This window comes from Malus domestica, chromosome 05 (genome assembly GCF_042453785.1).
Source record: "Malus domestica chromosome 05, GDT2T_hap1".
Classification (NCBI taxonomy): Eukaryota; Viridiplantae; Streptophyta; class Magnoliopsida; order Rosales; family Rosaceae; genus Malus; species Malus domestica.
Window position 1 is genome coordinate 45,945,757 of NC_091665.1, and position 26,318 is coordinate 45,972,074.

At 39.6% G+C, this 26,318-nt stretch overlaps 1 pseudogene; it reads left to right on the forward strand.

The window, feature by feature from the left end:
- Positions 1-26,318, forward strand: part of LOC103434458 (EH domain-containing protein 2-like) — a 54,578-nt pseudogene that overhangs the window by 20,013 nt on the left and 8,247 nt on the right.

The following is a 26,318-nucleotide window of genomic DNA, read 5'->3' on the forward strand; positions in this document are numbered from 1 at the left end:
AAACAACAACAACCTAAATTAAAAAAACTACAACTTATATTTAAAAACTAGAACTTAAATTTAAAACGATAAATTAAATTTAAAAACTACAAATTAATGGTGTAGGAATGGTTAATGAATAGTTTAAGTATTTATAGGAAAAAAAAATAGAATTTTAAGAATTTAAAACAAAAAAAAATTGGCCCAAAAAACCAAAAAAAAAAAGAAGAATCCAACGGCTAGCTGACTAGCCGTTGCATTTGAATTTGAATTTAAGCATTCCTGTTGGTTATAACCGACAAGAATACATTTGTATTATTTAGTATAAATGTATTTATGTCGGTTATAACCGATAGGAATAACAAAACAATAAAAAAAAATGACCAACCCTCTCCGATTCCGTGGGGTCCTCCCAGATTCCAAAGCCCTCTGGCCTAGACCCTCGGTTGGAGACTGTTTTCGGGCTATTTTTGGCCCTCTGATCCTTTGGACCCTTCAGTTAGAGATGGCCTTAGGTGGCCCATTGGATGCAAGGGTGTTTCTGGAATTGGACGGACGAGATTTGGCGATGAGGTGGTGTATGGTCTGTTATGGTGGTCTAGACGGCAGCGGATGTTGGTGGAAGGGTTTTGCGTAGGTAGACACCTAACCTGGTGGGCGCCAGAAATCTAGACGCGATTTGGCATATTCCGGAATCCCGGATCTTTCGTTTGCGTTCGAAACAAGGTTGTTTGTTTGGTGACAAGATTTGATTGGCAATTGGGTATCAAGCTATTAGGCCCAATTGTTTGGGCCAACATTTGAGTTTCCAAATTATAGGCCCAATTCAAAACCCAAAATTAGTGGTTCGAGTCATAATTTTGTGTTCCCTCAATACAAGTAAACCTGACAATTCCTGACACGACCTGATAACCTGACACGACACGACATGAAATTAACAGGTGTTCGGGTCGACACGATAACGAATCGGGTTGTTATCGGGTAACCCAATAAGCATCTGTTAAGATAATGGGTTAGTTCGGGTATACACGTGGATAACACGATACACGATAAGCATAATATTAATTTTATAAATTTATAACCCTAAAAAAATACTATAATAATTATATATATATATATATATTAATTTAACAATTGTATACCCATAAAAACTATAATAATTATATATATATATATATATATATATTAAATTAACTATAATAATTATAATAATTATATATACTATAATAATTGGACTTGGATCCTCTCCTGAGCTAATGGAGAGGATCCTCCTGACCACTAATCATGGACCGTTGGATTTTTATCCAACGGCTACAAACAGGGGGGTCCCTTTAAAGTTATAATAATTATAGCCGTTGGATAAAAATCCAACGACCCATGATTAGTGGTCAGGAGGATCCTCTCCATTAGCTCAGGAGAAGATCCAAATCCATAATAATTATACCCCCAAAATATTAACTATAATAATTATATATATATATATATATTAAATTTTAAATTAAATTTTATACCCCTAAAAACTATAATAATTAATATGCATCCGCCCTTTGAAGAAAAAGGGAGGGAAAAAGTTTTCCAAAAAAAAAAAGGGAGGGAAAAAAGAAAATTATAAGAAAAGGAAACAAAAAAAAGAGGTAAAGATGGGTGTAGTGGTATTTTGCTTGCTACTAGTATGGTGGGTTTTTCCACCGTGGTCTCTCAAGTGTGCACTGGTTAGGATAAGATCCGACAACTGTGTTATTGACACGCGTACGTCATTTACCTCCCTCTCTCTTTTTTTCTTGAGAAATTTTTCATTGTAACGGGAACACAAATAGTACACCATGTGTTTTAACAAAAGTGGTGAGAAATTTCATTTTTTAAGTTATTAACTTTTTATCACAAATGACACGTGATGTACTACTCCATGTACCGGTCAATTATATGTACAAAATAAATAGATTTAAATCTACTTAATAAATATAAAATATATATATATATATATATATAGTTATAGTTATAGTTATATACCATTGAACTAGATGGGATACGAATTATACGAAACTAATTTCAACGATCCAACTGTCAAACTTGTTTGTATATGCTTCGATATTGCATTAGCAAAAAATCGCAAAAAACAAACATTCAGAGATCCAGTAACGGGACAAAACATTTCGACAATTATAAATGAAAATCACGATTTAACGATTATTTTAACTCCGATTTTGATGATTTTTTACAGCTACACTCCTTGACCCTATATGAATACAATGAATGAATTCGATCTTCAATTTAAAATATTTACACTAGTGGGTACCACAAAATATTATGTTATACTTAATGAAAGTATAAATAAACTCTAAGTGTTAGTGAATCTATCGTTTTGATGGGATACGATTCCTACGAAACTAATTTCAACAATCCAAACCGTCAAACTTGTTTGTATATGCTTCGAGATCGCATACGCTAAAAATCGTAAAAAACAAACATTCAGAGATCAAGTAACGGGACAAAACTTTTCGACGGTTATAAACGAAAAATCACGATTTAACGGTTATGTTAACTCCGATTTTGATGATTTTTTACAGCTACACTCCTTGATCCTATATGAATACAATGAATGAATTCGATCTTCAATTTATAATATTTACACTAGTGGATACCATAAAATCTTATGTTATACTTAATGAAAGTATAAATAAACTCCCCGTGTTAGTGAATCTATCGTTTTGATGAGATACGCATCCTACGAAATTAATTTCAACGATCCAAACCGTCAAACTTGTTTGTATATGCTTTGATATCACATACGCCAAAAAACGCAAAAAACAAACATTCAGATATCAAGTAACGAGACAAAACTTTTCGACGGTTATAAACGAAAAATCATGATTTAACGGTTATTTTAACTCCGATTTTGATGATTTTTTACAATGACACTCCTTGACCCTATATGAATACAATGAATGAACTCGATCTTCAATTTAAAATATTTACACTAATGGATACCACAAAATCTTATGTTATATGAAAAGTGTTAGTGAATTTATATATTAAATTAAATTTAAAAAATTGGTGACCATTGGATTGACTGAGATTTAATCTCAGCTGTCCATTAGGCATTAGGTTGGACTTTGGATCCTCTTCTCTTCTCAGACAAACTTCTCGAATCTCTGCCACTCAGCTTTGCATCTCCTTCGCCTTCGCAAGTCGCAATCTTCCTCCTCATCCTCTTCCATGTAGCGGCCCTTTCTGTGAACTTCAGCTCTGCATCTCCGTTCAAGGTTTGATTTGTATTTTGTAGTGCCTGATTGTGATTGTGTGTAACAGCTGTAGCCTCTCGGCCTCACTCTGTGAACTTCGCAACCTTCTTCCTCACCCTCTTTCAAGCATGAATGTCCTTAGATTTATTGTATGTTAGGGGATATTGTCACGCCCCGATCCCGACATACGTCCAGGATCGACACGTGACGTCACCAAATACTCATATATCTCACACACCCTGTCTCCGAGACATGGCAAATCACAATTCGAGAATCAAATTGCAAAATAATTTTCGTTTACTTTATGGCTGCATCCAACCTCCTCATTAGACTGCCTACGTACCCTCAATAAGGATCAAGCCATTCGTAGTTCACTAATCACAAAATCAGATGTTTATTCCATTAAGTTTAAGCAAAAAAACATAGCATTCCTCAATCATTTATTATAACTTGACAACATGTAATTCTTGGACTCAGGCTACATAATCAATTCCCATGAAAAACATGATTTCTCTCCCATCCAACATATAAATCATTATGTCTCATCATGATATCGCAATTCATAACACACATCATATTTAAGAGCTAACGAAACACAAAACCATTCTCTAGCCTCATTAATTAATTAATTTGATCAAAGTAATAACAATCATTCCCATATCTTCTAAATTGATACTTTATGAAATTATAATCGAATCATAGAAAATCTCAAAAGAGTCACTCAGTTGTCCAACATCTTTTCTAACTCAATTCACAAGATTCTCGAAACCATTGACACAAATATATATATATAGAACTAAGGCTAGAGTGACACAGTTAGGCCAAGCCTACTTCTCCAAATAATGGGATTTTAGGCTATTCCACGAAATTCAACAACCTCGGGTTCCGGACCACTCAACGAAACCAAACCAAATATGATCGCCTATAAAATGTACCAAGTACAACCAATCATCATCACCTTTAAAATGCGTATGGTCCCCCATCGTGGATATACCAAGCAGAACCATAGGCATAATCTCATTGTGCAGGCAGTGATCACCTATCACGGATATACCAAGCATGATCACCCCTGAATACATATGGTCCCCCATCGCGGATATACCAAGCAGGACCACATCCTAGCTCTAGGTAGTGACCACCCATCGCGGATAAACCAAGCAGGGTCAAGATAACCAAGTAGGTAGTGACCCCCCAACGTAGATTAACCAAGCAGAGTCACACCTACAAAATTGTTAGGCAGTGATCACCCAATGGGGATTAACCAAGCATGATCACCCCTAAGTATAAATGGCCATAAGGATCGCCCAACGTAGATTAACCAAGCATGATCCATAAATAGTATGGTCCCCCCAACGCGGATTAACCAAGCAGGACCATCCATGTACCACGGCTACATGGTGCAGTTAGATCAACACACAAACCACTTACCCTTATCACATCCGTTATGATTTACATCGTAATCACTTGTACTATCAACTTCTCATGACCACTATCTTATCATACAAGCATAAAAGTTCTACATAAACTTCTCATAAGATTTTGGGTTCACATCGTCATAAAAACAATCTTACACATCATACATATCTAACCACATTTCATAAACATTTGATAAACAAATATATCTTAATATGATGCCACTAATACATATATCGAGGCACACGTCAATTTGGAATGACGCGTCATCGTGATGAGCCAACTAGCTCCATCAAGCCTCAATAACATACTAGAGGTAAGCGACACTCAAGAGTAGAGCACGTTGATTAGAACGTCAACTGTCGATAAGGTACGTCCATTAAGGTCAACCACCTAAGGTTATTCAATCCAGAAGATCCGCACATCGGATTTCCGATCTGTAAGTTCTCAAAGGTCCAACAACTGATAATTAGGGTGTTCACAAAATTGTACGACGAACCAACGATCGGATTGTCATCAATCACACAAACAAGTGGCGGTCCAATTTGATCCCCACACCAAACAATTGAATTTCGGGAAACCGAGCCAGACATAGATTTATAGGGTCACTAGAAGGTATTTGGTACTTAGACAATACTCGTGGACGGTCCCACGCACCGCCACACGCGGGGTAGTCAAGGTGGAGGGTTTAGTAACCCTGAATTTTCAACATTAACTAAATGAGCTCAAATTTATGTGGTAACTAGAGTTCAACAAGGGAAACATTTTTCACAACTAGTCCAACAACAAATTCTAACCGGAAACTGCCCAAATTCACTGGGAAAACCGGATTTCTAGGGTTCTACACACCCAACTATAAAATGAATACGAAATCACAAACTAAGCATACCAACTTAAAGATTATGAAGAGTAGATGAAGTTTCATACGTCACTCGAAGGAAATGGTTGCCGGAATCATCGGAAATATGATAAAACCGCCGAAAAAGTCGTGGACTTTGTGGCTTCAAACTGCAAATATGGAAAAGAAACTGGGAAATCTAATACAACAGAGATGTAGGGCTCGTCAAGAGCTTTCCATGGACACTAAGATCACCCAAAACGGAGCTCGGATGAAGGAGATACAAGTGATTCAAGTTTGTGGGTTAATGAGTCGAAAACGTCCCAAAAAGGGGTCAAAATCAGACCCCCTCCTTCTTTTCCCCCTTTTTTTTTCTTCCCTTTTTCAGAAACCTTCGCCCCCCCCCCCCCCCCCCCCGGGGCTTTTAATTTGATTGGTCAATCTCCTTCTAGCTAATTGGTCCTCTTATTTTTGCTTAAATCTGATTAAGCTTCTTCTTTGTGGAAGTTTAATCGATTTAAAATCTATAGTTTAGTAAAACAACTTCAAATGTCCGTAATTATACCGTTATAATCCGGACTCGCAAACAGCTTTCGCATATACGTTCACGGTTTTGAGATCTATTCGAAAATGCTACGTGTGACCTCGAAAGGTCAACGAGTAAATAATAATTTTCCAAACTTCACTATTCATAGCTAGTTTAATTGAAATCCAAATTCAAATAAATTAATATACATTCTCGAAAAATAATATAAAATCTCAATAATACAAATACGTAGATTATAACAGTGAAATCCAGGAACGAGATTTCACAGATATGCTGCAGCAGCTTCCATTAATCCATTTAACTTAATTAAAATTAACAATTTAACACCAACCCATTTCTTCTTCGTATCAAAAAATGACATGGGAATCATCGTCGTACTATGAACTCACCTCCATTGCCATGGCTGACTCGCTTCCCAGCTCGGTTTTTCTGATAAGCTTCCAAAAAAAAAAAAAAAAAAAACTGTTTATTATGGGGTGTAGGATTGTCGTTTTAATATTATATATGTGCATAACTCTTGTAGTCATTATTATAAAGATTAATACAATGACGCCTCAGATTTATTGTGGTGAATTTATATTGAATTGAACAAATATTACATAAATTTCTCTTATTGTAGTCACTTTCCTGCTACTATAAAATGAACAAATATTACATGAATTTCTCTTATTGCAGCACATATGCATGAATCAAAGTAGTTAAATGATTACAATTTAGCATGGGGGATTAGGTAGCTAGATTTAACCTGCACCAAGAGCATGTGTATATAATAAATCAACGATGTTAGGTCAAGAAGCACCGGATCACACAAATTAATTAATTAGTAGTTTAATTATATGGATATGTGAAATTGAAGTTGAAATGGATATGGTATGAAGTTGAAATTGAAGGCAATAGATCAAGCCAAAGTTCCAATACAATTTCTCCATGATGATTGATGAAAATTGAGGATTTTGTAAAATGAATAACATGCAAACTTTGAGTTCCATTGACAGGGTTTAAACTTTTGAGAAAGCCTTCACAACTTTGAAAACAAAAACTCTTTCATTTTGCATATCCTTGCACATTTAATATTTTCTAATAGACTAATAGTGTATGGATGTATTTTTTTAGGCTCTTATTTTTTAGTGTAGATGTAGTACTTAAACGACAAATGTATTTTAATGTTTTGAAGTAATATTTATGTGGCAATGTGTGGTATGTGCAAATTTAAGAAGATTTTTTTTTCTTAACGGGTCATAACGGGTCGGGTTACTTTACTCGTTGGGTAAAGTGACCCGACCTGTTAATGACTCGTTAAGATAACAGGTGTGACACGACACGACCTGTTAAGATAACAGGTGTTACACGAAAACGACACGAACACGACAGACACGACCCGTTTGCCAGGCTTAAATACAAGCGCGCTAAATGAGAATCGAGCTAGTTTTCTACATCCCTTGTGAATAAGGCATTTCTTTCATCTTACTGTGTCTCGGATTGAAATATTATCCCCACTATTCAGTGTAAAGTAAAAAATTGTTTGTAATCAGAACTAGATGGTTTTTCAAGTGGAGTTGAATTCGCTCTCCTCCTAATTCTCCTTCCTCTCATCTCCTTCTATTTGAACGGTCTAGAAGTTCATACGAAGAAAAACAAACAAAATTTAGAAAAATCGAACGAATTAACAAGTTAAACTACGAGCCCCTTCATCGAGTTAGCGACTTTAGCTACATGATGAAGAAAAGCAATAGTTAAAGCTTTGTGTGCAGAGAAAAACACTATTAATCTATTAAGCACAAAGCTCTTTATTTGTTTGACGACTTAAGCCAACATATCACTTTAATCTCAGGCTGCTATGCTTTTCTTTTTGCTTTATTAGTTACTAATGATGATTATCGCAACGCCATCGACTCGTTTTAACAACTTGATTGCCAGTAAATGATGTTTTTCTACATATGGATTAAAGATGATCATCCATATGAATCCAAACAATGTGTTAACGAAGTAATTTAATATAATTTCGTCTGCGTGATTGGATAGGGCAACATGAAGAACTGAACAAGTCATTAATTTAGATGAATGGAATCTCTCCACTTCCTCTTGTCATCTAAAACTTAAAAAGAGACTCTAGCAAAAGCACTTTTTTGTACCTAAACCATATAAGTACTTTAATCTATTAACACTAAGATCAATATTGCAAAAGAAGAAATGAAAATTATCATAAGAAGAAGAAAAAGATAGCTTGTATTTCTCAGTAAAAGCAATCGCAATACAAGAGAGGGAAAATCCCTTTTTATACATTCTGTTTGCAATCGCTTAGCTTATCCTATGTGGAAATGTACTGGACTTGAAGATCTCATTTTTGAACTCTTTCTCGAATGAAATGAAAATCGGTTTCCAACTGTTTAATCCTGGAATGTTGAATTGGATTGAGACTTAAGGCAATAACGGACTGATTATCACAATGTAAAAGAGGGGGCTGATGTAAAACCACACCCATATCCTTCAATATCAACCGAATCCAACAAATATCAGCTGCTGCATGGGCTAAATCCTTGTATTCAGCCTCAGTAGAACTACGAGAAACCGAGTTCTACCTTTTGGATTGCCAGGAAACAGGATTATCACCAAGACAAATCACATAACCAGTAATGGATCTGCGGGTATTGACATCAGTTGCCCAGTTGGAGTCACTATAAGCTCTAACTTCTACCCCAGTACCAGGAGAAAAATTCAAACCACATTTCAGAGTACCATGAAGAAACTTGATAATTCGTTTGACCAAACTGAAATGTATATCAGTTGGAGAATTCATAAACTGACACACGGTATTGACAGCAAAAGCAATATCAAGCCGTGTAAAGGTCAAATATTGCAAAACGCTAACTAGACTCCTATATAAAGTAGGATCAGGTAATAATTCACCTTCATGAGTAAGAACTGACTGATGTGGCACATAAGGTGTAGAACACAGCTTCCAATTATCCATCCATGCCTTACAAATCAAATCCTTGATATACTTCTCTTGGTTTACAAAAATTCCTCCAGATGGCTTATGGTGAATTTGTAAACCTAAGAACTAAGTTAATTGCCCCATGTCCTTGAGATCAAACACAGCAGCAAGATCATCAATGACAGATTGAACATAAACATTCTTAGATCTTGTGATGATAATATCATCAACATAGAGTAAAAGAATGATCACCTATGTCTGGATTGTCTTGACAAACAAGCCAAAGTCTAAAAAAGAAGCCTTGAATCCAAGCACAGCCAAATAACTTGTAAACTTGTAATTCCAAGCCCGTGGTGCTTGTTTAAGACCATACAATGACTTGACAAGTTTACAAACATGCTTAGGATATTGAAAACTCATAAATCCTTGAGGTTGCTTCATATATACCTCATCATGTAATTTGCCATGCAGAAATGCATTCTTAACATCAAATTGTCGAAGAGACCACTTGTTCGTAGCTGCCAAAGCTAAAATAACACGAACAGTGGTATGGCGTACTACGAGACTAAATGTCTCTGTGTAATCCAACTTTTTTTCTTGACTGAAACCCTATGCAACCAACCTAGCTTTATGTCTAGAGATAGAATGTCACGCCCCGATCCCGAGATACTCCCGAAATTGACACATGACGTCATCGAGTATCCGTATATCTAACATACCCCGCTTCCGGGATACGTTCAAAACACAACTCAAGATCCAAATACGTAATAATTTTTTGTATACTTTATGGATGCATCTAACCTCCTTGTTAGACTGTCTACGTACCCTAAATACGGATCAAGCCATTCGTAGTTTGTTATTCACTACACTCGAATATACATCACATAAATTACTGTGTCTCAACAATGTACCACAATGCATATCACGCAATATTTTAAAGAACGAACAACGAAGCACAATCATATTCTCTAGCCATATCGATCAACAAGTCTAATCATAATGCCAACATCATTCCATAACCACATCATTAATGACACATACAATACACCAAAATGCAAGGCTAGAGCGACACAGTTCGGCCGAAGTCTACATCTCTGAAAAATAGGATTTCAGACCACTCAACGAAATCCAACAACATCAAGTTCCGAACCACTTAACGGAACCAAAATACTAAACGGGATTCCGGACCACTCAACGGAATCCAAACTAGGATACAATTTCGGAACACTCAACGGAATCACGAAGTAGAAGGGATTCTAGACCTCTCAACGGAATCCGAGTGGATACGATTCTGGACCATTCAACAGAATCATGGAGTACAATGGATATCGAACCACTCAATGAAATCCAAGTTGGATACGATTCCGGACTACTTAACGAAATTGCGGATCACGAGGGATTCCGAACCACTCAACGGAATCCAAACGGAGCAGGGAACCATACCACTCAACGGAACCCCAACGGAAACCCAGTTATGAATAACTTAACGGAACCAAGCGGAGGGCCAACGAACATAACAACAGCTCAAAGAAACAAAACATGAATCAAAGTACTCAATTTACAAGGCTCAACAAAATGAAGCAAAGCACAAGTGCTAATTTTAGAACGGTTATCGAAGCAAGAAATGAAACAATGAAATGGAATATGAAACAAGTTTCGAAGCAACAAACCCCATGACTATAGGTTATCAGTCCACTATTAGCCTTCACATTTCATCACACCAAATCAATTATGCAATTCAAACCACATTTCAAATATGCAGTTCAATCACATTTCACAAATATCATCAGTGCACAAGTCATGTCACGTTTAATAAACATAGGTCTATGGCTAAATATATATTAATCACATAACATTCGAAATCACATTTATAAAACAATCATAATCACAATTGATATTAATATAAGAAATTAAGGTAATAGCTATATCACATATATTCAAGTCACTCTCTAACCAATGTAGACCCAATAGACTTCACTTTGTCTCCCATAGTACTAATTTTAGTATTTAGAACGTTTCAAGACATGTTGACGAAAAGTCAACTCTCGGTCAACGGTAGAGTTTGTAATCCTACATAATTTGATCTGGAAGATCCACACAACGGATTTCGGATCGTAACCTCCTGACATCCTCATTATTCTCATAGAACAACATATTAAAATCTCATCACGATCTGATGGTCGGATCTCCACCAATCACAATTTCTAGTGGTGGTCGACATTTTATTTTACAATCTTACAAATCCAATTCGGGAAGATATGTATGTCAGATTCCTGATCTATAAGTTCCTATTTTCCTCAAATATTACTTACTATTATGTATTAAAGTTTGGTGCCGATCGAACGGTCGGATCATTGATTCATATAATAATCAAGTGATGTACTTTAATCAAACTAGGTTCACAATAATAAAATCACATTATATGGATATCAAATCTGAGATCAAGATATCGATTTAGCATAAAATATAATCGGCGGCCCACTGGCAACGCGCCACCTTGACTCGCCGGAAAATTCAACTATTTCTAAAAATTACCAAATTTTACAGAAATGAAGATCTTAACAAGTAGAGCAAGTTTCATACCTGTGACCAAGGCCAGTTTGGCCGGGAGAGGCTCCAATTTCAAACCCGTCGGAAACCCTAGAAAGGGTGAGCTTCAATTCTCTTTCCTTGATGTTCCGCCACCCCTACAACTGATTGGGCTTTGTTCCAGGGATCCAAGGGAGTCTAATGGTGGTGGATATCGAAGGAATTTCATTCAAAATTGGCGTATTATCACCAAGCACCTCATGGTGCCGTCATCACCGTACACCCCAAAATAGGCCTAATCCCGTCAAATATTTGATAATCAATGAAGGAGAAGAAGTAGGATGGTGTTTGCAGGTGATGACGAGGTGTGGATCGCCGGAAAACTGATGAAAAATGGTTGGAAAATCACGCGGGTTTGATAGGGAATGCGGGTCAACCCGTTTCCCCCTTTTCTTCCTCTCATTTCCCCTCATTTCCCTCATTCTGATTGGTCCTTTCCTTCTCTCCCTATTTCCTGATTGGGCAGCGCCCACCTTCCTTTCTCTCCTTTATTTTCCATCTCCACCGACCATCTCACTTCCTTTAATTTGGGCCACACATGTGGCTTTCTAGATTTTGCTCCAAAAATCTGGAGCCTTCCAGCAAATGTTGAATTGACCATTTTGTTCTCGACTTTAAACGTTAATATCTTTTTCATTATAACTCTGTTTCACGAACAGTTTGCGCCTACGCGTTCGTGAGATTGAGCTCTATTCGAAAATATAAATTGTGACCTCGAACGGTCCACGAATTTTAAATAATTAATTTCCAAACTTCACTTTTCGTAACTCGTTTAATTAAAAACTAAATTCAAATAAATTAATATAAATTCCCGAAAAATGATATAAAACCTAAATAATACAAATACGTATATTATAACAGTAAAATCCAGGAACATGATTTCACATACAACCATCATGATTTCTCTTTAGTTTATATACCCATTTACAGCTAACAATATTTTTATTTGGAGATAAGGGAACAAAGATCCAAGTACCTTAAGCCTGCAAGGCATCATACTTGTTGCCAATGAGGAATTTGAGAAGCCACCTTGAAATTAGAAGGCTCAGAGGCATCTGTAATATCAGCAACAAAGGTAAATCCTCCAGAAAAATGAGTACAATCATGTAATTCCAAAGTTCGAACTTAAGGACAAACTGTTGCAAGTGCAGTGTAATTCTTTCTAGTGATGGTTCCAGTTTTAAGCCTTGTTTGAATACCCTGAAGAGCATCGGCTTGTACTAAAGTAGTAGATACTGAAGATGTGGAAAGTGGCAGAACAACATCCAACTGGCTGGAAGAAGGGACAGGCAACACAGAGGGAGTGGAAAGAGTAGCACTTGAACTAGACGCACTCACCTCATGGAGAGTATTGTTTCCGTACTTATTCGGAACCCTCAGAGCTTTTATCTTGTCATTGGTTGAATTGAGTTTACTGATAAGCATTTGGAGGACTATTTTAGCTTGTGATTTGCTGCTGAGAGAAGCCGCAAGGTGAAATACAGTGTCCCCTTCCACTGTCATTTTATGGAGCAGTTTTCCCCGATTCTTCTCCAAGTCTACCTTCAACCCTTCACATTCCTCATTCATGGCATATTTATAGGAATCTTTCAACTCTTCCATTTTCTTTAATCTATCCTCTCTCTCTTTCTGATCCAGCCGAGAGCTATCCTCTCTCTCTTTCTGATCCGGTTGAGAGCTATCCACTCTCTATTTCATCAGATCCGGCCGAACCGTTAGCGTTTTCCAGTACTCCATTTGTAGTGTACTAGATAGCTTGGGGCATGTAATGCGGCGGTTGTTGCTTTGATTTATAGGCTAGCCGCTACCGCTGCTGCTATATGTTTGACTTCATTAAGTAACAAAGAATATTGAATGATAAAGCATAACGGATCGAAGAGTCAAGGTTACTTGCTGTTTTTTAGCTGTACGTGCTTTATCCGTACAAGCATCTTATTTGCTTATTTTATTAGGTTTCAATAACATTAGGGAGACTAAATTTTGAAACTTAATTTTGTAAACTAAATTATGTATTTGTTGATAATTTGATTATAGATAAAGTTTAGGGGTCCAAATTTTGAAAGCAAATTAGCAAATTAAACAATGTGTCATAAATAAAAAATAGGCACATTAATAATCTAATCATTAACATTCACATCATTTGATTACAAATTTAGTTTAAAATTTTGATCTTCCTAACATTACAAAGTTTAAATAATGCTGCTGCTGCTGCTATATGCTTTACTGAATTAAGTAACAAAGAATGTTGAATAATAAAGCATAAAGGATCGAAGAGTAAAGGTTACTAGCTTCGCGGCCTGTAATGTCTGTCTATGTGGTGGTTTTCTCTTTGATTTAATATATCAAGGTTATAGGCCCGGCTAGCTGCTGCTACTGCTGCTTCTACGTACATAATATGTGCTTTGCCTTGCTTAATTAATTAACAAAGAATGTTGGAAATCATAAAGCATAAAACGATCGAATATTTAAGGGTTAATTCCCATTTTCTAGCACCCCTTTTAAATGAACAAGGATCCCCGCCGATTCCTTTCTTAGGGATCCTAGGAATTTCGTAATCGTGTCCGTTTATCGTACATCGTGCGGTCAGAAATCATTTAAATTCAAGTATAAATAGTACCTAATGAAAACTGACCACACGATGTACGATGAATGAATACGATTATGGGATCCGGCGAGGATCCTTGTTACTTTTAAATATGCTTTATCCGTTCAAGCATGTATCTTTGTAAGAATGAGGATCCGCTTTGGATCCTCTTTTTGAGGATCTCAGGGATCCTTAAATCGTGTTCGTTCATCGTATATCGTGCGGTCAGTTTTCGTCAGATACTATTCATATTTAATTTTAAATAAAAATTTTAAAATGATTTTTTACCGTACGATGTACGATAAACGAACACGATTTGAGAATCCCTAGTACCCTCACAAAGAGTATCCGGAGAGGATCCTTATTCCCTTTGCAAGCATGCAACACATGCCTCGATTTAATATATATATATATATATATATATATATATATTTTTTTTTTTATTTATTTTTTATTTATTTATTTGAGGATGTAGTATAAGGGTAATGCTAGTGAGATTAAATTTGTAAATTAAATAATGTGTCACTAATAAGAAATAAGCACACTAATCAATACTTAAGTAATCCGATCATCTTCTATGTCATTTAGTTTACAAAATTGGGTAAGAATAATGCTAGGGAGACCAAATTTTGCAAACCAAATGATGTGGTTGTTGTAGAGCCAAAAATAATCACCAGACGACACATGGATTTTTGGATAAAAATGAAAAAATTACCCTTGAGGCACATCAGATTTCATACGCGCGAACGATGGATAATCATCTCTCAATCAAGTCAAAAGTGCTCAAAAAAGGTAACAAATTCAAAATTATTTCATCCATCCTCATCTTATATTTCCTACAAGGTAATTATTCCATAACCTTTCAATACATTCCATATAAATTGAGTTAATTGGCCAATTAATGGATTAATTAGGTAAATAAATCACCCATTACACTATAAAATGAACCAAAAGGCCGGCCACTATCTCTCCCAAGAAGGCCGGCCATGCTCTATATATTAAACCTCATTTTCTCTAAAAAGCTAAGTTCTACACTCTTGCAAAACTCCCAAAAACTCTCTAAACATTTTTCTTTCTAAATTCTAACTTTGGCATCAGAGGTTTTTTAGCCAAAACCCCCCATTCATCATGGACGCGTGAGGCTCTTGGCCTTGACCTAAAGTGTTAATTATTTTGTAGGTGCAATTTTGTCCAAGAAAAAGAAGGTGGAAATTTGCATCCACAAATTGGTGCTTTCATTGAGAGTTGAAGTATACATACTCGTAGAAGACTCTCACATAAAAGGTTTTTCTCTATTTTTTCTTGTCCATTTGTATATTTTTCGTACGTTCTTATTATTAGAAATACAATGGTTAGAAATTTAGAAAATTCCACAAGTGAAAATTTCAATATTCAAGAGATGGGATCGCGGCGATCCATGAGGCTAAATGTGACAATAAGTGGAGCGACAACACCACTACGAGGCTCCACCATGGAAACAACCGCGGTGACCACCACTGTAACCACCCGCGATGAAGACCATGGCACCACCACTATGGCTCGAGCCGTTCCATCTAAGCAAGCCCAAGCTGTGTCATCCTTGGCCCACGGCCCAAGCCATGTCACTCCAAGCCCAACCCGTTGCCAAGCCGAGCCCTAGCCTCATACCCACGTGCGCCACACGTCGAGCAACCCACTACAATGGCCCAGCCTGCTCCAGTTGAGCAGCTCATTCTCGTGGCCCAGCCTGCTCCCGCCGAGCAGCCTATTCTCGTGGCCCAACCTGCTCCAGCCGAGCAACCCATTCTCGTGGCCCAGCCTGCTTCAGCCGAGTAGCCCACTTTCGTGGCCCAGCCTGCTCCAGCCAAGCAGCCTACTCTTGTGGCCCAGCCTGCTTCTACTGAGCAGCCAACTTTCGTGGCCCAAACTACTTCCGCCGCCCAATCTGCTCCCGTGGCCTTCCAAGTAGCTTAAATCGATCTAAGATTAGTTCAACCGTCCCGGCTCCAAATATTCGGACCGACGATTAAACCGGGAGCATTTTCACCATATTTTTATACGAATTTGACATTTCCCAACTCAAATCTCGCTCCCGAAATCTACCACACTTTCACTGCTGAATGAGACACATTCATTCCAAGATATTCCAACCTAAATGGAGAACAACACTTATCTCGACAAGTCATAGAGTTGACGAGCATCCTTGCACAACAAATGACCTTGGTGAACTAGCTCTTGCAGCGCACCGAGATGCAACATGCCCTAGACGAGGTGTCCCGAAATAGGACAAGGGCAGACAAAGAACCTCTTTAATAACGTCCCGGTAAGTAGCCACTCAACCAGCTACAAACCGAGTGTTCGGGCAATGTATACTCCCGATTAGCCCGCGGAGGAGCGTACACTCTCGACTAGGCATATGGACGAGCATACATTCACAGTTGGGGTCACACTCTGATAGTCAACATGAGCAACCTTATAGGCGAATGGTTCATTAACGACTAAGCCCGCAAGGAGCATCATCCACCTCACATCGGAGTAGGCAGTACGACGGACGGAAAGAATCAGTCACTCAATCCGGCTCAAGTTCAACTCTGTCTGCGAAGAACTCGCTCGCTTGCTAGGAACGCACCACACGCACCGCATCTGTGACATAGACGAGCCAAACACATGGAAGAACAGCTTAGACCAACAAGTCATGACTAAGGCCAACCGAGAGCTCCACTACTCCAACAAAGACAAATTTAGGAAGAAGTAGAGAGATTTTTGACCAAGCGATTGTGTGATTTCCAACGCAACGAGGTCACCAACGAGGCACTACGACGGAACATGACCAACATAAGCAGGTCCCTTTTCACGGACGAGGTCGAGAAGGCAGAGCCTTCACTCTAGTTTAGCATGCCACATTTCACATCTTTCAAAGGGGATGAAGACCTGGAGAGACACTTAAAGCACTACCGAAGTGTAATGATCCTCTATCGAAACAACGACGATCTTATGTGCAAGATATTCGCCACCACTCTACAAGGCGAAGCGCAAGATTGGTTCTACACCCTGCCGCCACAGAATATTCATCATATCGCTCGATAAAAAAGAAGTCCGACCATTTGTTCAACGTCAAGAATAACCTAACAGAGTTGCTTCATGACTATGTGAAGAGGTTCAAAGTAGAGAAGGCAAGGATAGTCGGATGCAATAACTTGATAGCTAGAGCAGCCTTCCACAAAAGACTTTCAATAGACCACACGCTATTCGAAAAATTGATCATGAAAGAAGATCTAACTCTGGCAGACTCTTTCGCTATGGTAGAGAAGCATGCACTTTAGGACAAGGCTCACCGATGCACATTCAAGGACTTGAAAAAGTACTCGACATCACCTCCCTACTATCCAAACTGGAAGCAGCAGAAGACTTATTCACTTGTTTGACGGTATTTGAAGTAGCAATAAGCTCTACCATCATACGAGAAGAGCTGAGGGCCCGACTACCTGTATTCCACAATTCAAAAGCTCTCATCGATGCTACCAGAAATTCAAAAGCTAACTTTGGCGATAGTTGTTGCAACCTGGAAGCTCAAGTCTTACCTTCAGACGCACACAGTCATCCTCATGACACACTATTTTGCCAAATCTATACGCGCGACGATAAAGACATAGGCACTGGAGGATGCAAAATTTTCTGACGAACATAACAACTCGGCCCAAAAGGCGTGCCATAGGTAGACGAACACTAGAAAGATGCACTCATAAACAAGTTTTATCCATGTCACCCCAAAAGATTCTACATAGGAACAACATGTACCTGCAGTTGAACACCACATCCTACTATGCGTCACACGGCCCCAGTCGACCCTTGCTCCATAATTCAACCCTAGAGTGGCCCAATACCAGCAGTTGAGCATCTTCTGCTACATGTAACATGACCCTAGCTCCACGGCTTCATACCGTGCCTTCACGCCTAGCCTAGGCAACGTAACACAACGACCCAACGACGCCTCGAAGGCAGCCAAGCACACCTTAGCCGCACCTGCTCCACCCAATGGAGACTTTTGGTATTTGCATGTCGATGGCGCATCTAACTACAAAGGTTCGGGAACAGACGTGGTCCTTGTCACCCCAGACATTTCGATGCCTGAGCAGTCAATCACTTTAGGCTTCAAAACATCCAACAAGACGATCCTCGACTGCCTCAAGAAATCCCTTACCAACAAGAAGGGAAAATGGCCAAATGAACTTCCTGAATGTCTATGGGCATATCACACCACCAATAGATGAGCAAATGGTGAGACTTCTTTCTCTTTGGCATTTTGCTCAGAAGCAATCATTCATCCCAATGTCATCAAGCCAAGTATCACCGTTATACTACCAAGCATTGAGCAAAATAGTAAGAAGATGGCCACAAGCTTAGATCTGGTAGAGGAGAAACGCGAACAGACCATCACTTGCATCGCAGCTTACCAGCAACAGCTCCTCTCCAACTACAACAAATGGGCCAAGATCTAGTAGTTCCAGCCCGGATATCTAGTCCTAAGGAAAACCTTCATCATTGCCCGTAGAGAAGGCTCCAAAAAGATGGATTTCATCTGGGAAGGTCTGTACAAGATCAGTAGAATAGGCGACAAGAGTAATTACACCCTTGCCACCATGAAATGACAAAAAGATAAAAAAAGTAGTGGAACGCCTACAATTTGAGGAAGTATCATGTGTGACCTCCTACTACATCAAAACCTGAAGACTCAAGCAGCTTGACGGGCACCACCTCACAAGCTGAGGACTATCCAATTGTTATGCAGTTCCTACCTTACAGCTAAGTTCTCGTTCGTTTCACTCATTTTTCAATGAGGAATTCAGAAGTAATCACAACATGGCTCGGCTGCATGCTTACAACTGATAACTCCTGCACTTCAAAAGAATACCGTACCATTCTTAGAGACTCATTGCAGGAATTTTGGCCCCCGAGGGACCAACCATGTTCTCTAGTGCTAGAGGGTAAACTAATTGCTCTCCAATGCGAGAGGGTAAACCAATTCCCCAACACCCATATAGGTCAACTCCCCAAGACGAGAGGATAAACTCTACACTCTGAATATCCAGACGTGGATGAGCCGAGTTGCCCTAGTATAACTAGATGCATAATGGCTTGCACCGGGATTCCTGGAAATAGCCACAATGGTCTTTTTTAAGGCTTAGCTAACAGAAAGATTTTGGGTCTCTTGGCCTAATCCGCGGGGAACCGGGCCCTAGAGACAGATGGGGCACATTACGCAGTACGCCCTACAGATGGCTTCCCTAGAACCCTAAAGCTACTATTGAGTGCACTAAGGTAGCCTACGGTTTCCAGAAGACTACCTACGGTTTGCCCTTCGAGCAGTAAATCCATGCTAGACTTATATAACCCCACATTCTTGTGAAAGGTTAAACAAGCTAGTATACGTATACGAAGCCTTATCCACTGCCGATATGCTACGTAGTTGATAAGCTTCACCTCTGCCAAGCGCGAAATGATTTACACCAAGTCCCAAAGTGTTGTGATACTTGCTACGTAACTTAAAGATTTGGAGGGAGCCAAGGTTAACAACCTAGTGGTTATGCGGATTTGTTTGCTTTTGTAAGTAAAACATCTGGCTGCCAACCCTATGGTTAACAACTTTGCAAAGTTCTACACCAACACATATGGCTGCATCAGCTACGCAGACCTGTCTGCTTATAGAAAAGTAGCACACTTGCCACTGGTCTATTAAGTCTAAAGGTTAGGGCATGAACAAAAGAAGCGACGATGGAGAAAAACGAATGAAGTAAGTTTATTAAATTTTCTAGCAAAATTGATAAACAACTAGTAAAGACCGAAAGAGTTCGAGCAAAGCAAAAAGCAACAAGGGAAACAAAGAAAATCCTAAAGACTACCTAAAAGACTACTCTTCAGCAACTTGGACATTCCACGACTACTTGGTCACCACATCTTTAGCAGCCGCGACATTCTCAGCAGCGGCACCCATCTGGCACTTCACCCCCAGCTGCCCCAGCCTGGGCACTAACTTCTCCAACTAATTCACCAATGGAAGCCTCAAAAGTAAAAACAAGCAAGTATTCCGGAGAAATAAAGAAGGTCTCAAAACCTTGAGCCTAACCTTCTCACTCTTCAGCTACTCGTTCTCATCGAGCAGACCAACGCGGATGCGCTACAGCTCATCCACTTCCTTCTTCAGACTTTTGTTGATCTTCAGTACACCTTGAAGTTCCAACATTTGGGATTCAAGCCTATCGACGATTCTTTTGAAGTGGATCACTTGGTTATAAGCAGCAATCAACTCTTCATCCTTTGCATAAGCAGCGAAACGAAGCTAAAAAACGGCACGCTCAGTATCTTGAATCTGAGAAGAATAAGCTTCAGTGCCATATCCTCGGCAGCCTTGGTATCCTATTGGTTAAGGAATATAGACTTGGCTACCATAATAGCCATCTTCTGCATCATTGCAAGTAGAGTAATCTTCATACACTCGGCCGTATACTTCGCAAAGAAACTTGGGCAAACAACCTTTCTAACGCCATTGACAAACTTGGCACAAGCGTCCATGTCTTCAAGCAGATCTGGTTTCAAAAGAGCACAGATCTCAGCAGCCTCCCCAAAAGCAGGTTTACTGGATTTCTCACAGCTGCCCACGCAAGCAGTCTCATCATTTCTAGCAGGTGAATCAGTCTCAGCAACAGGGGGAGTGGGCCTTGGCACCACTTTAGCAGCAGAGTTCACCTTATCACTCTTCATGATAGTAAGCCTTTCCAAATGTGAACCAGACTTAGCTCCCAATAGAAGTTTTGGTACAGACTTTGGCACTGAGGGTATAACAGGCCTCTACGTTGAGCAATCCTATCACCAATCGTACTAGCCATTCTCGACATGGCAGACGCCACATGCTCAGGTTTAGTAGTCTTATTTTTCTTCCCATTGGAAGAGGTTATGTCAATCACAGGCCTCTCGGCAGCAGGCGAACCTTCACAAGCAGAAGAGGAATTCTCAGTTTTTCTCAACCGGCATCTCTTGAGTAGGCGGGGAAGATATCTTATTTCCACCTTCATTCATAGTAGGCTCTACGACAGCATTCAGATAAGCCAGTGCATATGCCTTGATCCTCTTTACCTCCTCTCTCGGGAGCAGCCTACCTTTCTCCTAGCTAAAAGGATTAAGCAGTCAACGTCATTCATAGTACTCAACAGGGGAGCTCAACCCATATCAGTTTTTCCTTCATTTTTCTCTCGAACTAGTAGGCATGAGGCCTACATGCCCAGCATCTCAGCAGCCCATAAGGCCCGCGATCTCCTCGTTTCTCTCAAACGACATGAGTCATGCGACTCGCCTAGTACTGCGGCCTAGTGCCTCAATCCGCGGCCCCAGCATCACAGCTACCCTTGGCTTTAGCCAAACCTAGCAGCTCAAGCAGTGGTCTCTGCCACAACACTTCATCAGCCCATGCTGAGCCTACTTCTGGCCCCTGCCTGCCGATGTGCCGCACCACCCCGACAGCTGCCCCTGCGGCAGCGCTATCCAAGAAGAAGTTAAGGAAAATTAATTTTTTCTTATCTTGGTTCGGTGCGAAGAAGACAAAGAAAAAAACGAAAGACGATCTTTTGCACGGGAAAGTGTAGAAGATTGCTAGGGGAGGGGGAACAAATATCCTCTAACTTTCTAACAAATATGCAAAAATATAATTTTGAGGTCTATAATTATAATTGAATTAATTTATTTGGACTTCGGGCCAAATTTAAGTATGGGTGAAAAAATATAAACCCATTGGGCCTAAAATAATTAGGCAAGTAACACTCGGTGTCCAATAAAATATATAAGCCCACGGGGTGGCTTAATAACATGGTGTCGTGTAACCTAGGCCCAAAATTGGGCTAGAGTGTCTACGGTGGGGCTGCAGGCCCATGAAGAGAGTAAAAACGGGGGGCCGCAAAAGGCAGGCCTTAAAAAAACATAGGCCGCTTAAAAGCTGACCCCTAACTTAAAAAAACCACACGTCCTGCTGCAGGCGAGCCAAGAATTTTCGTTTTTTTTTCTCACACAGGCTGGGTCGAACAAAAAACTGAATGGGTTGTTGGATCTGGGCTAGGACAGCACACAGCAGCAGCAAGCCCAACAGGCGCTGATGCGGGCCGAGAGGTCGAGACCAAATTGGGCTGGGGTCAAGAAAATTTGAGACACCCTAGCGATGCTGGGTGTCAAAACACGACCGGAAGGACGCCAGCGTTGTTTCAGGCGACTGTCCTCGGGGGTTCATGGCTAGGCGAAGCACGGGGGGTCAACTAGGGACCCAAATCTTGGACGAAAATCGAGGTTTCAACATCGGGGAGGTTCCAATCACAAGTATAGGTGTGATTTCCCAAGAACAACGACGGTGAAGCCGTGGCCGACTGTAAGCAGCGCCGTGGGTTAGGGTTTGATGCCAAAAAACATCATCTCAGATGGAGCAAGGTTTTGCTCCGGTGTTTCGTAGCCTATGTAGGCTCATGTGAGCCCAGTGTTGTCGAGGTCACGGGTTTTTGTAATTCAATTTGATGCATAATTTAATTAAAAACATATTCAATTTGATGCATATGCAAATCAATATTTTAATATATGTACGTATATTTGATGCGATTCATGGCAAATATGAAATTTACATAATTCAATAATTATGATTATGATGCATACACAATTTATATAGAATCTAAAATTTGTAACACGTAAAGTTGGGTCATGCATCATGGTGAATGTTCATGCTCATGATATCAAGGCTGCAAAAATATCTAGATAAAAACCGTTGTTTTGAAAGAAACTGATTGCGTGATGATATGGATGAACTGGTTTAATGTAGAAAAATTCTTCAACGTCAAATTCCTAAGCGCATCGGTAGAAGCGTGCTGATAATGTGTTGTAGCCTATTTTATCTGACAATATTTAGGGTGGCCGACGACAAGGATAAGAGAGAGAGAGTGATGTGTTTGTAGAATTGTAGGAGAATGTGTGTTGTTATCCCTCCTACATTGTGCCTTTATTTATAGTAATAAAATGAGAGAAGATATTCCTTCATCCCCAAAGAATACAAGTCCATATAGAAAAGGATAACTAAAATCCAATCTAATCTAGGATTTATACAATCACACTTAAACTAGGAAAGTTTACAACATTTTAACATTTTTTGGTGCTCGAATTTAAGTTCAAAACTCCAAAATTACATTATCGTTATCGTTACCCAAACAAATATTATCATAAGTCTGAATTCCCTAAGGAAACCGGCCATCATCTTATGTTGTGCTCTATTACTGCAACGGCCCGATTGAAACCTGTTGATCCCCGCGTGGGTCCGCTTTCAACATCCAACCATCAACATGATCATCACATGACCCAACTATCAAAAGTCATTCAAAATCATCCGTAACGTTCCACAGTGACGCTGGCCCTACACATCCCAATGCGATGCCGTTTCACATTGCCTTGGAATAAAACCCGAGCGCTAAATGCCGTTACAAAAGCAAAGAAAGTTCACTCTCACAATCTCAATCACTCTCTCTCTCTGTTTTTCAAATTTCTGAGTAAAGTTTGTTGGAGAACAATACATAAATAAACAAAACTTGAAATTCACAATTTTATTTCACCAAAAGTACTTGCTGTACAGAATGAAAAGTATACAATAAATACAGAAATTAATATAAGAATATCAATGGTACTAACTTGATTACAGAAGGTAAAGGCTAGCGTAAAAGCTATGTCCTTCGAACAGTAATTCCGTCTCACTCTTGTGCTTGTGGTTCTACAACATCTGGTCAACCAGGACACAACTACCTAATCCTACAATCCGCACTGGATTATAGAATTCTAACAAATTGCTTTTTGTGTTTTTACTCTCTCTGGAAAGTTTGTACAGAAGAAAAGGAAGAAGAAAACATGATTGATGATGAACTGAGGACTTCAGTTATATAGGCTCTTTCATACCTCTTCAAATACCTTTTGGATGTATCTGAAGCTTTACAACTCTTTACAAAAAGTTGTATCTTAAATCAAAACGTTTTTAATTAATTTAATTAAAAACTTAATTCAAAATTAAAACTAATTGATCCGATTAATTTTAATTCTTAGGCCCCAAGTGCCCCAAGGTCCAAGACCCTTGTCTTGATTAATTAATATTAATTTATATTAATATTATGGTATAATCATCAAGCCTAATCACCAAGCCTCAATCCTCATTCCAAATGATCCAACACCTAACTAATATTGTAGAAAACAAAACATATATAACGGTACTTGGAATCTTGTTTTCACCAATGTGGGACAAGAGTCTCAAAACTTCCAACAAAGTTCCCCCTGTTTTCGTTCGAATGGAGATTGGATTGGGTCGGACCAGTGTGTGCCCGAAAGAGCATCAGAAGGTTTACAAAATCGGTTACGGTGGTTTGGACATGTGCAAAGAAGGCCTACTGACGCTCCGGTTAGAAGATGCGACTACGGGACAAAGGTTCAGGGCCGAAGGGGTAGAGGAAGATCTAGGAAAACTTTGGAAGAGACTCTAAGAAAAGACTTAGAGTATTTGGATCTAACGGAGGACATGACACATGATCGAGCACAATGGCGTTCTAAGATTCATATAGCCGACCCCACTCAGTGAAAAAGGCTTTGGTGTATTTAACACAATACGTTGAAATGAAGCAAAGCCTATTTTTTGATATCTCCGATAAGTTACAAATATGTACATATACATGAGTCAAAATAAACAAACAAGAGGGAGCCTTCACAAATGTTGCTTAGGAGAAGTCACAGCAGTCGGTAGAGCCCCAGAAAGAGAAGGCACCGGAGGGGGATCATTCGGAGCCTCAGTACTGGACAGAACCCTAGAAGGAGGAGGCATCAGAGGTTGATCATTTGGAGCTTCATTACTCAGTACAGCCCCAGAAGACGAAGGCAATAAATGCCTTTGGAACAAACCCACAAACTGCTGATGATCAAGTAAAACCTGACCATCAGATTCCTTCATCTGGTCAAGCTTCTTCTTCATGTTTGTAGCATAGTCATGTGCAAGCCGGTGCAACTGTTTATTCTCATGCTTTAGCCCTCTAATCTCCTGTTTGAGACTCATCACTTCAGCCACCAATGATTCAACTTGGCGAGTTCGAGCAAATATGCGTTAGGCCATATTAGACACAGAACCTGAACACTGAACACTTAGAGCCAAATAATCCTTAACAGCCAACTCATCAGACCGTTTGAAAAGTAGTCTATTATCTTTGGGAGTGAGAAGATTCCTGGCCACCACCGCAGCAGTCATATCATTCTTCATCACGGAATCCCCAACGGTAAAAGGACCAGTAAGGGATAAGAAGGATGGGCACCATATGTTGTCTGGAGAAAGCGTGGCTGCCTCTTCAACAAGGTTCAAGTCAAAACAATGGTCGGATGGGCCAGACATTTTCAAAGGTGTTGAAGAAAGAAGAGGTCGGACAAATCAAGATCTTAGGAGTGCAAGAAGGGAGCTTCTACTGGTGAAGATTCAAGTGTGCTTTGGAACTTAATGCCAGCCTCTATAAAAATATGCACTCGACGGAGCTTCAGAATTGAAGAGGCACCTGCCCAGAAATCGAAGAGGCGTTTGCTTTCTCAAAAGTTGGGCTGCTCAGAGACCACGAAGGCCAATCTCAGAAATCGAAGCGACGTTTGCTTTCTCAAAAGCTGGGCTGCTCAAAGACCACGAAGGCCGATCTCAGAAATCGAAGAGGCGCTTACTTTCTCAAAAGCTGGGCTGCTCAGAGACCACGAGGGCTGATCTCAAAAATCGAAGAGGCACCTGATTTTTTCAGCCTTGTCAGCACCTGTCACATGCACACTCAGCTTTGCTGAAATTACGGGCATTCTGTTGAAGATTTCTGGTGAAGTAGAAAGCACGTGAATCTTACTGTTCAATCATCCACTTTCCACACGCACCATCAGCTCATGGGTACCACAGATAACTTTGCCAAAGATCTCTGACAAAGTTTAGACAAGTGAAGCTTGCAGCTCCCACTACATCGCTATGACCAAGAAGGGTAAAAGAATAGCAAAGAAACAGCACTAACAAAGTTTAGAAACATAAATTTTGAAGGTCTAGCTACCATATTATTACCCACAAGGGTAAAGGAACAGCACCACTGCTGGATAATTGGAAAGTTCATGTGTGTCAACCTCTGTGCTTCGTAGCAAGGTAGACTAGC